The sequence below is a fragment of the Narcine bancroftii genome, chromosome 1 (genome assembly GCF_036971445.1).
Source record: "Narcine bancroftii isolate sNarBan1 chromosome 1, sNarBan1.hap1, whole genome shotgun sequence".
NCBI lineage: Eukaryota > Metazoa > Chordata > Chondrichthyes > Torpediniformes > Narcinidae > Narcine > Narcine bancroftii.
In genome coordinates this window covers 357296267-357311315 of record NC_091469.1, presented here as the reverse complement: position 1 = coordinate 357311315, position 15049 = coordinate 357296267, and the positions used below count along the sequence as shown (strand labels likewise).

Genomic DNA, 15049 nt, shown 5'->3' with positions numbered 1-15049 from the left:
CAATGAAAGTCAAAGACACCATTAGAAAGCTGAATAAAACAGTGAGAGACCACCCAAACCTTAGGCTTACCAAAATTATTAAGATGAAAGAGCGTCCTGGTGAGCCCAGTAATCGCAAAGGGACTGGTAGGCCAAGGAAGATCTCCACTACTGATGACAGAAGAATTCTCATCATAATTAGGAAAATTCCCCAAACGCCTGTGCAACAGATCAGAAACACACTACAGGAGGCAGTGTGGATGTGCCAGTAACTACTGTCCCCAGAGGACTTCATGATCAGAAATATAGAGGCTGCACTCCAAGATACAAATCTCTACTTAGCCACAGAAACAGGATGGCCAGATTACAGTTTACCAATAAGTATTTAAAAGACCCTGCAGAATTCTGAAAAAAAAAATCTTGTGGACAGATGAGACAAGATTAACCTGTATCAGAGTGATGAAAAAATTTAAATGCTGAGGTGTGAAAGGAACAGTCCAAGATCCAAACCATATCACTTCATCCGTAAAACACAGTGGTGTTATGGCCTGGGCATGTCTGGCTGCCACAGGTACTGGTGCACTTACCTTCACTGATGAAGTAGCTGCTGATGGCAGCAGCAAAATGAATTCTGAGGTGTATAGAAATATCTTATCTGCTCAAGTTTGAGCAAATGCCTCCAAACTCATTGGACGGCGCTTCATCCTGCAGCAAGACAATGATCCTGAACATACTGCTAAAGCAAAAAGGAGTTTTCAAAGCTAAAAACTGGAAAATTCTTGAATGACCAAGTCAGTCAACTGACCTAAATCCAAGTGAGAATGTCTTCTGTGGTGAAACCACTATTGTGTATGTAAATAATATGACCTTTTATGTTTGACCCTGCTCTCACTGGCCACAATCCTGCCCCCCAGTTTGAGTCTGGGTCAGGGAGAGCCAGCAACATCTCTTGCTAATAAAAACCTTCAGTTCCAGTAACTTCAGTCTGCATAAATGATTGTGCATCTGGCAGATGCATCATCAGAGAAGATATTCAGCACCTAGTGATGTCTGTGAATCACAGACTTCAATCAGTCATTCAATGCAAGGGATATGCAACAAAGTACTTAACATAACTACTTTAATATTCATACCATTGGTATGTCCCAAATATTATGGTGCCATAAATTGAGAGGACTATGTACAAAAAAGTGCATGGTCAAACCAAAATATATGCAAATAACCTTGAATAAATTCTGGAATGGGCACTTTAATCACATATGAATTGTTTGATTACAAATTTAAAACTGTGGAGCCTGGGGGAAAATAAAAGAAAAAAAAAAGTGACTTTGCCCCAAACATTATGGAGGGACACATGCACTGTCTATGCCGTAGTTCAATGGATAGAAAATAAAATATTTTTTATGACTTCAGTACTTGGTTTTATATATGCTCCAGATATACAAATCCTAAAATGTAATATGTTAACATTAGTTGTCTAATAAACCTGCCTCATACATCTCCTATAAAGTTACCCCACCCTCACCTTGGACTTATGCCCTGTAGTGTTTCACCCTTCCCTCCAAAGTAAAGGATTTAAATTATTCCCCTTGTGCATGCCACTCATAAATTTCTGTTATCGTGTCTCCCCTCAGCCTCTGATGCTCCAGCAAAAACATCAAAGTTTGTCCAGACTCTCCTTCCAGCTAATACACTCCAAATCACGCATCAATCTGGTATCCTTTCCAAACCTTCGCACCCTTCTTTGATGAAGGTAGAGCAGTAGACAATGGTTACATGGATTTGAGTAAGGTATTTGACAATGATAGACTCATTCATAAAGTCATGAGTCATGGGATCCATGGAACCTTGGCTGTGTGAATTCAAAATGAGCTTTCCTGCAGAAAGCAGAGGGTAGTAGATAAAGCATATTCTGCTTGGAGGTCAGTTATGCAGTGATCAGTTTTGGAATCCGGACTCTTCGTGAGTATTATAAATGACCTGGATGAAGAAGTAAAGGGATGGGTCAGTACGTTTGCATCAGACACCAAGGTTTGAAGATGTTGTGGATAATGTAGGTGGTTGTAGGTTACAATGGGATATAGACTTGGCAGATCAAATTTAATATGGATAAATAGGAAGTGACACATTTTGGAGGGTCAAATTTGAAAGCAGGGTGAATGGTTAATGGCTGGATTATTTACAGAGAGGAAGAACAGAGGGACTTTGGGATCCAAATCCATACATCTTTCAAGGTTGCTGCACAGGTTGATAGGACAGTTAAGAAGGCCCATGGTATGCTGGCCTTCATTAGTTGGGGGATTGAGTTCAAGAGACATGAGGTAAAGTTGCAGCTTTATAAAACTCTCATTAGACAACACTTGGAATATTGTCTTTAGTTCTAGTCCCCTTTATAGGAAGGATGTGGAAGATATAAAGATGGTGCAGAGGAGATTTACCAGGATGTTGCCTGGATTGGAGAACAATTCTTATGAGGCAAGGTTGACAGAGGTACGACTTTTCTCATTGGAGCGGAAAAGGATGAGAGATGACTTGATAGAAGTCTACAAGATTATAAGAAATATGGATAGGGTGGGAAGCCAACATTTTTTTCCCCCAGGGTGTAACTAGAAAAAAACAAGAGGACATCTGTGCAAGTTGAGGGGAGGAAAGTTTAGGGGAGACGTTGGAGTTTTTTTGCACACACAGAGGTGTGGGTGCCTGGAAAGCATTGCCAGGGGTGGTGGTGGAGGCTAGTACAATAGAGATATTTAAAAGACTCTTAGATAGATACATGGATGCAAGACAAAAAGGAAGGATATTAGTATGAGGTAGGAAAAGTTTATTGTTAAGTAGATGAATATAGGTCAGCACAGAGTTCTATGTTATATGTTCTTATAGTGTGGTGACCAGAACAGCACACAATATTCCAAATATGGCTCAAACAAAGTTTTAAACAGCTTTAACATGACTTTTTCAATTTTACAATCAATAGAGTTAAAGAAAAAAGTCTGCAGATGCTGTAATTTAATGCAGTACCTAAAAGTGCTGGAGAAGCTCAGCAGGTCACAGACTGACACAGTTGCCTTAGCTGTTAGTGCAATGCCTTTATAGCTCCAGCATTCGGGACCTAGGTTCAAATCCCGTGCTGTCCATAAGGAGTTTGCACCTTCTCCCTGTGTCTGCATGGGTTTTCCTGGGCTCTAGTTTTCTCCCACTGTTCAAAACATACTGAAGGTGTAGGTTAATTGGATGTAAGTTGGGCAGCACAGACATGTGGGCCAAAATGGCCATGCTATATGTATGTTTTACTAAGGGCAAATTTTCAGGAGTTCCAATGTTCAATTGAAATGCCTGTCTAAGGTCATTCATCATCTTCTGTGTATTGTTTTTACATTCAATACCCTGGCCAATGAAAGCAAGCTTGTTGCGAGGCTTCTTTACCACCATATCCACTGTGTTGCCTTTTTTAGGGAATTATGGAGTTGTGATAAAGGAAGCACCATAATCACCACTAAATAAGATTGGTTTAAGAAAAGTTGGAATGACTTACAATAATTCAAGAAAGCTATATTTTGAAGAAAGTGACCTGAAATGCATGCAAGAAATCAATATCACCAATCCTGTCCAGAATATTCTACTGGGCACTCCTTGTGCTGATGTTTCTGGAGTTTGCAAGGTCAGGGGAAGTTTTAGATATCATATTTCTTTTCCTCTAGTCATGACATTCCTCTAACAGTGCAAATAGCAGCTAAAGCAGAGGAATGCTCCTCTTACAGAATGTGGGTCATCAGGGAAGCCAGCCATATCCCTGACAATTTCATCTGCGATAAGTGCATCTAGTTGCAGCTCCTGACAAGCCGAGTTAAGGAATTGGAGCTGGAGTTGGATGAATTCTCGATCAATCAGGAAGCAGAAGGGGGTAATAGACAAAAGTTACAGGGACACTATCACACCTCAGAGGCAGGAGGAGTGTAGATGAGTGACAGTCAAGAGAGTGAAAGGGAACAGGCAGACAGTGCAGGGCACCCCTGTGGCCATTCCCCTCAATAACAAGTTTACCATTTTGGGTCCTGTTGGGGAATGACCTACCAGGGATAAGCCATGGTGATCAAGTCTCTGGCACAGAGTCTGGTCCTATGGCTAAGAAGCGAAGGGAGGAGGAGAGATGAGCTGTAGTGATAGGGGATCCCATTATTAGGGTGACAGGTAAGGGGTTCTGTGGAAGAGATTGAGTATCCTACATGGAATGTTGCCTTCCACATGCCAGGGTCAGAGGTAGCTCAGATTGAGTTCACAACATTCTCAGGATGGAGGGGTGAGCAGCCAGATGTTGTGGTCCATAGAGGGACCAATGACATAGGTAGGAAGGGTGAGTAGGTCCTGCAAGGAGAGTGCAGGGAGTTAGGCACTAGGTTGAAGGACAGGACCTCTAGGCTTGTGATCTCAGGATTGCTACCTATGCCACATGCTAATGACATAAGAAATAGAAGGATAATGCAGATTAACATGTGGTTAAAGAGATGGTGCAGGAGGGAGGCCCTCAGGTTTCAAGATCATTGGGTTCTCTTCCAGAGAAGGTAGGACCTTATTCCGATAGGATGGTTTGCAATCTGAACTGGAAGGGGACTAATATCCTTGCAGGAAGGTTTGCTAGTGCTGCTCCGGGGGTGGGGGTTAAACTAAATTTGCAGGAGGATGGGAACCTGGGATAAAGGAGTGGAGAAGGGGAAAAAATAAGATGAAAATTGCATGCACCGTAAGAAGTCAATGAGTTGTACATGATAGAAATGTTCTCAAGTGCATCCATTTCAATGCAAAGAGTATTGTAGGAAAGGCAGATGATATTAGAGTGTAGATTTTCACGTGGAATTATGACATTATGGCCATTAGTGAAAACTCGTTGCAGGAGGAGCATGACTTTCAGCTCAATAATCCAGGCTTCTTTTGCATTAGACGTGACAGAACTGGAAGAATGAAAGGGATTGTAATGGCATTGCTTGTCAGAGAAAATATCACAGCTGGGCTGAGACAGGACAGACCAGAGGGGACATCTACTGAAGCTCTATGGGTGGAGCTAAGGAACAGGAAAGGTATAACCACATTCATGAGATTGTATTATAGACAGCCCAATAGCAAACAAGAATTGGAGGAGCAAATCTGTAGATAGATAGCAGACAGCTGCAGGAACGCAAGGTTGTGATAGTTGGAGATTTTAAATTTCCACATATTGACTGGGACTACTATACTGTAAAATGGTTCTTGGTTATGAGTTTGTCAAATATGCTCAGGAAAGTTTTCTAAATTAATATATAGAGGAACCAACTAGAGAGAGTGCAATACTGGATCTCTTATTACGGAACAAGACAGGACAGGTGACAGAGTAATGTAGGGGAATATTTTGGATCTAGTGATCATAATGCCATTAGTTTCAAGTTAATTATGGAGAAGGATAGGGCTGGGCCTCAGGTTGAGATTCTAAATTGGAGAAAGGTCAATTTTGAGGAAATGAGTAAGGATCTAGAATGTGTGAATTGGGATAAGCTGTTTTTGGGCAAGGACATGTGAAGTAAGTGGAGGACCTTGAAAAGTGAAATTTTGGGTGTTTTTATGTTCCTATCAGGATTAAACACAAGGTTAGCAGCCATAGGGAACTTTGGTTTTCAAGGGATATTGGGGATCTGGTTTGGAAGAAGAGAGAGAGGTGTAATAGCAGGTACAGACAACATGGAGCAAAAGAGGCACTTTTAGAGTATACAAAATGCAAGAAAAACATGAAGAAAGAAATCAGAAATGCTGGAAAAAAAAAGACATGAGGTTGCATTGGCAGACAATGTGAAGGAAAATATGAAAGGATTTTACAAATATATTCAGAGCAAAAGGATAGGAAGGGACAAAATTGATTGTTGTGAGTGAGGAAACAGGTATGGGAGGTCTCAAAGGCAAGGACTCTGAACACAGTTTTGATATAGGGAAGGATTTTATTTACAGAAGGCAACTGATGCAGAGCACACACACACAATGATCAGGGAAAAATCACTACAATGCCCCACCACCCCTCGACTCAGTGCAGGCATGGTTCTGTGCTACAAGGGACACTAATTAAATGCTCCCAACCCTTTTAACAGTGCACATCTTACCAACAATTTCTCCAGCACCCTTCCACATTTCTAGGCCTGGAGTGAAGCAGGGTGGTCCCAAGCTGGCAGAGAGAACAAAGAGCACATGACACCTTTATAATGGTGGAGGGACAAGCCCACATAATTTTCTGGGGGCTAATAGCTCAGTGGCAGGAGGGTTAATCTAATTAAAATAGCCAATGGCCCAAGGCCAAGTACAGGTGGGCTGGAGATTGCAGTCCAAGTAATTTGCATGTGGCCAACCAAGGTTTGCACTAATGGGTGGGGTGAAACCAAACCTTGATTGGCAGATGGTGTATCCTCTGGCTAAGTAGAGGGCAGTGCTGTCACATGCTGTTGGTCCTCTTGAATAACAGAGTGGTTGGCTTTGTTTGGAGCCAAAAGAGATGGGGGAGATACTAATTACATTCTTTTTATCAGTATTCACTCAGGAAATGGGCACAGAATGGGGAGAAGTAGGGAAAACAAGCAGTGAGCTCATGGAACTTATACAGATTAAAGAGGAGGAAGTGCTTAGTGTCTTAAAGCAAATAAGGGTGGATAAATCCCCAGGGCCTGATAAGATATTGCCTTGGGTCTTGATGGAGGATAGTGTAGAAATTTCTGGGGCTCTGGCAAAAATATTTAAAATATCCTTAGACACGATGTGTTGCTGGAGGATGGAAGGGTAGCTCTAAATGTAACCCTGGTGTTATGAGCCCAGAGGACCCTGAAACCCAGCAGCAATAGATATTCACCAAGACAAATGGTTACTTAAACAAAAGTTGCTTTTAATTATCTTTAAACATGAAAACAGAATTATACTTTAACTTATCACTATTAACTAACCCATTCTAAGCGAACATGTATGTAATGTGTGTACAAGTTCAGAAAAGTTCTTTGATTCGCAGTCCAATCTCATTCCTCCAAGTTTGCTGGTTGCAGGCAATTCTTATACTGTGCACAGAATTTAACATTTATGAAGTTCATCAGGCTTTGGTGCTTGAAAGGTAAATGGTTACCACACAGGAAGGTTCTTGTTGGTTTTCAGAGAGAGATTTGTTGTTAGCTGAACACTCACAGCTGATTCCTTTTAATCAGCCACTTCATATCTTGTCGAAGAAACCTGTCCCCTCAGGGTTCTCCAGATGATAACCTCTTTCTTTCAAGTGGCCACAGAGTGCCTTTTTGTTTCTCTTATTTCAAGTGAAACATTAGACACTAGTCCTCTCCTCTTGCATGAACTACAAGGGCTTTGACTAGGCTGAGCTAAGCAATCACAACCCATCTTCCAAATGGGGGTTTCCACAAGCTTGCCAGCTTGTCCTGTCCAGTTCCAGTTGCTTCTGCTAACTGTAAAACTGTAGAACTGATCTTTGTGTGTGTGTGTGTCTCCCTTTCTCTCTCTCTCTCTCTCACACACACACACACACACACACACACACACACACACACACACACACACACACACACACACAGAGAAAGCCTGTTTTACTCTCTGCTTGCAAAACCACATGATACTCCTAGAACTGCAAGTTCCACTCCAGACAATGCGGTTCCGACAAGTTCTTTCATCTGTTGCCTTTTTTGTAAACAACAATCCATCAGTGAAGTCTCTTGCACACTCTCCAAAGCTTTTGGCCCCAACATGTCTAGCATAAACAGAGCCCCAGTATTTTAAATAAGATCTGTTTTAAAGTGTTTGTATGTGGCCTACACTAAAAATCCTGCCCCAATTTATCTCCCCAAAACATATCTATATTCTGTCATGTGAAACATTAGGCAGCCAGATCTCTCATCTTGTATGAACCACAAGGGCTTTGACCAGGCTGAAATAAGCACTCACACCCCACCTTCCAAAATGTTTTTTTCTACAAGTTTGCCAGCTTGTCCTGTTCCAGTCCCAGCTGCTGCTGCTGACTGTAAAACTGCAGAACTGATTTCTCTCTCTCAGAGAAAAGCCTGTTTGACTCCCTCTCTGCTTGCAAAAATCACATGACCCTCTTAGAACAGCAAACAGCACTCCCAGACAGCCTGCAGCTCCAAACCTTCTCCTCCCAAGTTCTTTCATCTGTTGCTTTTCTAAACAACAATCCATTAGTGAAGTCTCTCAGGCACTCTCCAAAGTATTTGCAAAGACTGTTGACCCCAACAAGTCTATCATGAGTAGAGCTCCAGTATTTTAAATAAGATCTGTTTTAAAGTGCTTGTATGTGGCCTATACTAAAAAAAAACCTGCCCAAATTTATTTTCCAAAAACATACCTATAATCTGTCACACTGGAACTTATAGGCTGGTGAGCCTGATGTCAGTAGTTGGTAAATTATTGGATGGTGTTCGAAGAGATTGGATATATAATTATTTGGACAGCCAGAAACTGATTTGGAATAGTCAACATGGTTTATGCATGGTAGGTTGAGTTTATCCAGTCTTACAGCGTTTTTAAGAAGGTTACCAGGAAAGTTGATGAAAGAAAGATTGTGGATGTTGTCTGCGTGAATTTTAGTAGGCCTTTGACAAGGTTCCACATGGGAGATTACTCAGGAAGGTCAGATGCTAGGTACTCATGGTGAAGAAGTGAACTGGTTTCGACAATCGCCAGATGAGAGAAGCCAAAGAATAGTGTTAGATGATTTGTTTTCAGACTGGAGGCCTGTGACTAGTAGTATGCCTCAGTATCAGTGTATGGGCCATTGTTGTTTGTCATCTATATTGATGATCTGGATGATAATTTGGTAAATTGCATCAGCAAGTTTGCAAATGACTCTAAGATTAGAGGTGTTTTGGACAGTGAAGAAGGTTTTCAAAGTTTGCAAAGAGATCTAGTCCAACTAGAAAAAATGGGCTGAAAAACAGCAGATGGAATTTAATGTACACAAATGTGAGCTGTTGCATTTTAGAATGACAAACCAAGAAAAGACATACACAGTAAATGGTAGGGCATTGAGGAGTGCAGTAGAACAGAGGGATCTGGGAATACAGATATAGTACATAATTCTCTGAAAGTGACATCACAGGTGGATAGGGTTGTAAAGAGAGCTTACAGCATATTGGTCTTCATAAATCAAAGTATTGAATATAAGAGTTGGAATATTGTGATAAAGTTGTATAAGACGTACTGTAGATGAGGCCAAATTTGGAATATTGTGTGCCGTTTTGGTCACCTAACTACAGGAAAGATATCAGTAAGATAGAAAGAGTTCAGAGAAAATTTACTAGGATATTGCCTGGACTTAAGGATCTGAGTTACATGGGAACAGTTAAACAGGTTAAGACTTTATTCTCTGGAGCATAGAAGAATGAGGGAAGATTTGATAGAGTTATTTTAAATTATGAGGGGGATAGACAAAGTAAATGGAGATAGGCTATTTCCACTGAGGGTAGGTGAGATACCAACCAGAGGACATGGGCTAAGGGTGAAAGGGGAAAAGTTTAAGGGGAGTATGAAAGGGAACTTCTTCAACAGAAAGTGGTGGGTGTGTGGAATGAGCTGCCAGCTGAAGTGGTGAAAGCAGGCTCAAGTTCAACTTTTAAGAAGAATTTGGACAGGTACATGGATGGGAGATGTATGGACAGGGTGCAGGTCAGTGGGACTTGGCACAATATACAAATACAATATCAATTTAAAATAACCTCCACTTTTACATTTTATTCCTCTAGAATTTTGAATTCTATTCCTTTATAAATTGCCCTGAATATTTTATAATTCTAAAAATTAAGCTTGATTAAAGTTGTGGGAAATATATATAAAGATCTACTTTTCAATGGAGATGGTTCAGCACAGACTAGAAGGGCTAAATGAGCCTGTTTCTGTGCTGTAATGTTTTATGGTTCTATATTTGAGGCAATTTACAATTAAGCTATGTGTGTGTGATGTTAGAGGTAATGGGAGCACATTAAAACTCCATGCAGTTGACATTGAAGGTCAGCATTGAACCTGGGTCTCTGATGCTGTGAGCCAGCTGCATTATTAGTTGCATTCCTGTGCCACCCTCAGGTCCTTCTATTTAAGTAACAGATTCAGGATGAATACAGTTATGTAGCCATGAGGATATAAGGATGTATGCTGCTCCAGCCATGAAATAAGTAAAATAACTGGGAACAATTCTTTAAGAAGAGATTGTTCAAAATGTTAAGCATATATAATTTTGTTTTCTATTCCTCTAATAATTCATTTCATCCAATCAATTTTTTTAGGAATTCCTCAAAATCAGGACCCAATAAATTTATGACTCATCATTCTTATCAGCCCTTCTTCTACATTCCTGCTGGATCTTTGATGGGAGTGCTTGAAAATGTCTGAAAGTATCCTGATGTAAACACTACATTGTGCAATGAGATTTTTCAAAAAGCAGAGGTAAAAAGAATGGTGGGAGGCCATTGGAGAGAAGGGGGAGAACTGGGAGTGGCCAGACAAACTGAAGCAATTGGAATGATCCTGGATAATAATGAATTAAATGAACCAGTGTGCCAGGTTTCTGATGGAATGGAAAATTAAACACCTTCCTTCCTGTACTCTCAATGTATAGCTTTTGTACGGCAAATTCATTGTTCTTGCATTCTACTCTGGTTTTTGCATTCTACTCTGGTTCCTCCCACCATTTAATTTCAACCAATCAGCATGTTTCCCTACTCTTTCACTCTCCTGTACTTATATTGCATCCATTTAACCTAACAATCCCAATGAACTTAATTGCCTCACATAAGAACAACTTTCACCACTCTGAATAAACAAGTTTCTTGTTGGATTTATTAGGGCTCAATGGCTATTAGATTTAGATACCTCCATAATTTGAAGGAATATCTTCTCTATATCATGCCTGTAAGAATCTTTTATAATTTTGATTATTAAATCATCTCTTAACATTTTTCTTTCTAGACCAATAGTTCTCAACGTTTTTTCTTTCCACTCACATACCACTTTAAGTATTCCCTATGCCATAGATGCTCTGTGATTAGTAAGGGATTGCTTAAGGTGGTATGCAGGTGGAAAGAAAAAGTTTGAAAATCACTGTTTTAATTGTACCTAATTGACTCGTTATGTGCATGGTTTCATAACGCCAAAGGAAATGGGCCAATTACAATTTTTCTCAAGCAAAATTTTTCAGTAACAATTGGGTCTAGAGCAGTGGTTCTCAACCTTCCCTTCCCACCACCTTAAGCAATCCCTTACTAATCACAGAGCACTTGTGACAGAGGGATTACTTAAAGTGGTATGTGAGTGGAAAGGAAAAGGTTGAGAACCACTGTTCTAGAGGAAATAGCATGAGGTTATTTGGTCTTTTCTCTCAGTTCCAGTATCATTCTTGTAAATTCTTTTCCAGATTATACATGTATTGGTACATCTTCCCAGTGAAGAGGTAACATAATTGTTCACAGTGCAATTAATTACAAATAAAATATCAATTTAATATAACTACTCCACTTTTACATTTTATTCCTCTAGTTTTTTAAATTCTATTCCTCAATAAATTGCACTGAATATTTTATAATTCTAAAAATTAAACTTGATTGAAGTTGTGAGAAATATATGCAAAGATATGCTTTAAATATATGCTTGTATCTTCCAAAATCCTTTTTTCAAGATTTAAATAAAGTAGTTTGAGAATTTTTATGGAGAGGAAAATTAGCAAGAGTAGCAATGCATAAATTGACCTGGCAGTATGCTTTGGGAGATTTGCAATTACCTAATTTTTAAAATTATTATGAAGCAGCTCAATTAAGATTTATTAATCGTATGTTAGATATTTCTAACCCTCCTAGATGGGCTAGGGTGGAATTGGCTGTGATATTGGAATCTTGTCCCCATCAGTTTGTACTTAAATGGAATACTGTCTTACTACAGAAATATAATGTACCAATTTTGAAACATTTATTAGAAATTTGGACTAAAAAGAATTTATTAATAGGATCAAAAGTTAGTTTATCAGTTCAAACCCCAATATATCAAAATAAATGGATTCCTTTTTCATTGAATAAGAGTTTTAGAAGATTGGTGGATGAAAGGAATAAAAAGATTGCAGGATTGTTTTAAAGAAGGTGAATTTTTATCATTTAATCAGCTTAAAGAGAAATTTGGGATTTTAGAGAATTCTCTGTTTGTTTATCATCAAATTAGGGCATTAGTGAAAGATAATTTTGGAAGAGAAATGAAAATGTCTAAGTTAATTAAATTTGAATTTATGGTGTCATACTTTTCAGATAAAGGTTTTATATCAGAAATATATGCATTATGACAAGATACAATGGTTAAAAACATTTAGATACATCTAGGATTAAATGGGAGCATGATTTAAGTTGTGAGATTAGTCAGGTGGATTGGGAAAATATGTGTTATTTTTGTGTAATATGTGTTAATTGACTAAATAATTAATGTAAAATATAGTATGGTTTAAAATTAGGAAATTTCTTCAAAGTTTGTCTAAAATTTAATTCCCTTTAGATCCAAAAATTTTTTTGGATCCATTAATGGACTTGGAGTTGAATAAGTTTCCGAGAGCGTTTATTCGTTTATCACTTACAGTTGCTTGTAAATGTATAGCTATGTCTTGGAAAGATGAAGCAAAGTTAAATGTAATTCGATGGCATAATGACTTGAAGTCGCGTATCTGTATGGAGAAAATAACATGTAATTTACATAATAATTATGATTTATTGTTAAGATGTGGACACCATATATGAAGAATATGAATTTAGTAATATTGTAAATTACTGAATGTTTTTGTTGATTTTTAATGCTTCCCTTTAAGGATCTGTTGTGGGAGGGGAGAGGGGTTGGGTTTGTTTTACTGTTTTATTATTAGACTACTTATTCTGTAAAAGTCTGTTTATTTTTATTGAAAAGATACTAAATAAAGTTTAAAAAATATGCCTGTAAATAGTGATGGTGGCCCGCGTCCCACGATTCTAGGCAACGTTTGTTGATATGCAACATGTCTGGAAAAAATATATCATCATTGCACCTTGTGACCAAGCCACATTGATAAAGATTTGCCTCAATACAAGGAAAATTTTTGAATTTGATACCTGTTCAAATTTGTAGACTTTTAACCTGTTAGATTCTTGTTATAGGTTCACGCTGTTGCAAAAGAAATATCTTCCCAAAATGATTGAAGATTTATTCAGAAAATACTGTTTCTTCACTATATATAGTATTAACTTTTCCATTCCTTTCAGTAGATCAAAATTATTTAAGTATTGTTTTTCAAAAATAATATTTTGTGCTTCAGAGTTTTGATCTTATAGCTCTTACATGATGCCTTTTAAATCCTTTTGAGATTTTGAAAGGATCAATATGAAGTCACTTGTTTAATTATTCAAGTTTTCTTTATTTATTTCAGATAGATAAAGACAAGCATCATCTGCATGGAGTTTTAATGTACTCCAGTTATCTCTAACATCCAAAACATTGTGGGTTACTTGACCATTGTAAATTGCCCTAAAAATAGAACCATTTGGCCCTTCTAGTCTGTGCTGAACCATTTTTTTTGCATAGTCCCACTGACCTGCCACAGTTATGCATTATGTATCCATATTTCATATAGTTATTAGTTATTATTTATTTCATTGTTTGCAACAACTAAAATTACATTGTGAAAATTATTTTCAGCAATTGCTTGCCTACAGTGTACTTTGCCCCATTTCCTGGCAGACAGATTTTTAAAATGTCGTATTCTTCATTACAGTTAAGGACTTGGATCTCTTCACTCAGAATTTGTAGAAAAATCCTACTTTACCATTTTATAAAAGAATGCATGTGTCTCTTTTCTTCTTCAGTTGCATGGCACTTCATAGTTATTCATGTTGATTTTTGATCTTTTATTACAGTTCAATTTTGTTTAAGAACTGTCTCAGCCTTTCAGTCTTTGTAGTATGGGCAAACCATTTTCAGTAATTGAGGCATTTTGTCATTTTGTTATTTCAAATTCCAAATATATCCTCTGAATTTTGTTCCTAACCAATGACTCTTCCTGTTGGCTATTTATATAGATGATCATTTATTATTAAACTTCTCATGATTTTCTGAACAGATTCACATTTAGAAAATGATGAAGTGAGAAACCAGATCATTATAGTAAGAGTCTTTGTCCCAAGATAAAACTATTAAACTATCACGTTCTAGAGGATGCGTTTTAGGGGGGGATCTTTAAAGGTGACATGTGGGACAAGTTTTTACACAGTTAGTGCTAAGTGCATGAACGTGCAGGGCATAGAGGGGTATATTTGTGTGAAAACAGAAGAGTTTTAGTTTAACTTAGGCATCATGTTTAGAACAAATACATGCACTGAAGGGCCTATTCCTGTGCTGTTGTTTTTCTATGTTCAATATTCTGTATTAAAGTTAGTTAACTGGCTGCCTCCAATGCTCTTAGAATTCAAAGGTGGGTTTCATGATACTCATGCGTACTTGGAGAAAATAAGCCTGACATCATACTGCGAGGGTGTTAGTTGGACACAATGAATGTACAGAAGAAATATGCAAATTCAGATCTCCATTGGTATGCTAGGCTGATTCAACACCTAGTGTTTGTTCACTCAACATAGTTTTAGCTGCAGGAAGAACCTATATCAGTTCTTTTTAAAGAGATGCTCAAAAGTTAGTTTCCTGTAGAATTATTTTGGCTGTGGCAATGATTCTACAAGGACTCAGTGGTTTCTTTTATTGTTTTCAGTAAGTTCTGCAGGAAGTGGTGTAGGAGGTGCTGAAGATTTTATTTGTTGACTTCAAGTCTTCTGTACTGGTTTTCTCAGACACAATTACATTAACATTTCCTTCCCACAGAATGTGTTCAGGGCACAGACCAAAGCAGGCACTGTAGAAGGAAGCAGAAGAATATTGGAAGAGAAGCTCGTAACATAGGCCATATCCACATGTTCGATCAGTGAACAATGCATCTATCCGATGTTCAAGGGGAAAGGTTTTTGAGACATCTATGTTTCAATAAAGATGTCTCCTCATTAAAAATGTTCAG

At 38.3% G+C, this 15049-nt stretch overlaps 1 protein-coding gene across 6 annotated transcripts in view; it reads left to right on the top strand.

The window, feature by feature from the left end:
* The window catches only part of LOC138749986 (uncharacterized), a 139434-nt gene extending 126288 nt beyond the window's left edge, over window positions 1-13146 (top strand). For all 6 annotated transcript variants that reach the window (XR_011348999.1, XR_011348998.1, XR_011349004.1 and 3 more), the window contains one exon: window positions 10275-13146. The gene's annotated coding sequence lies outside the window, so the exon portion shown is untranslated. The remainder of the gene's footprint in view (window positions 1-10274) is intronic.
* Window positions 13147-15049: the final 1903 nt, after the last annotated feature.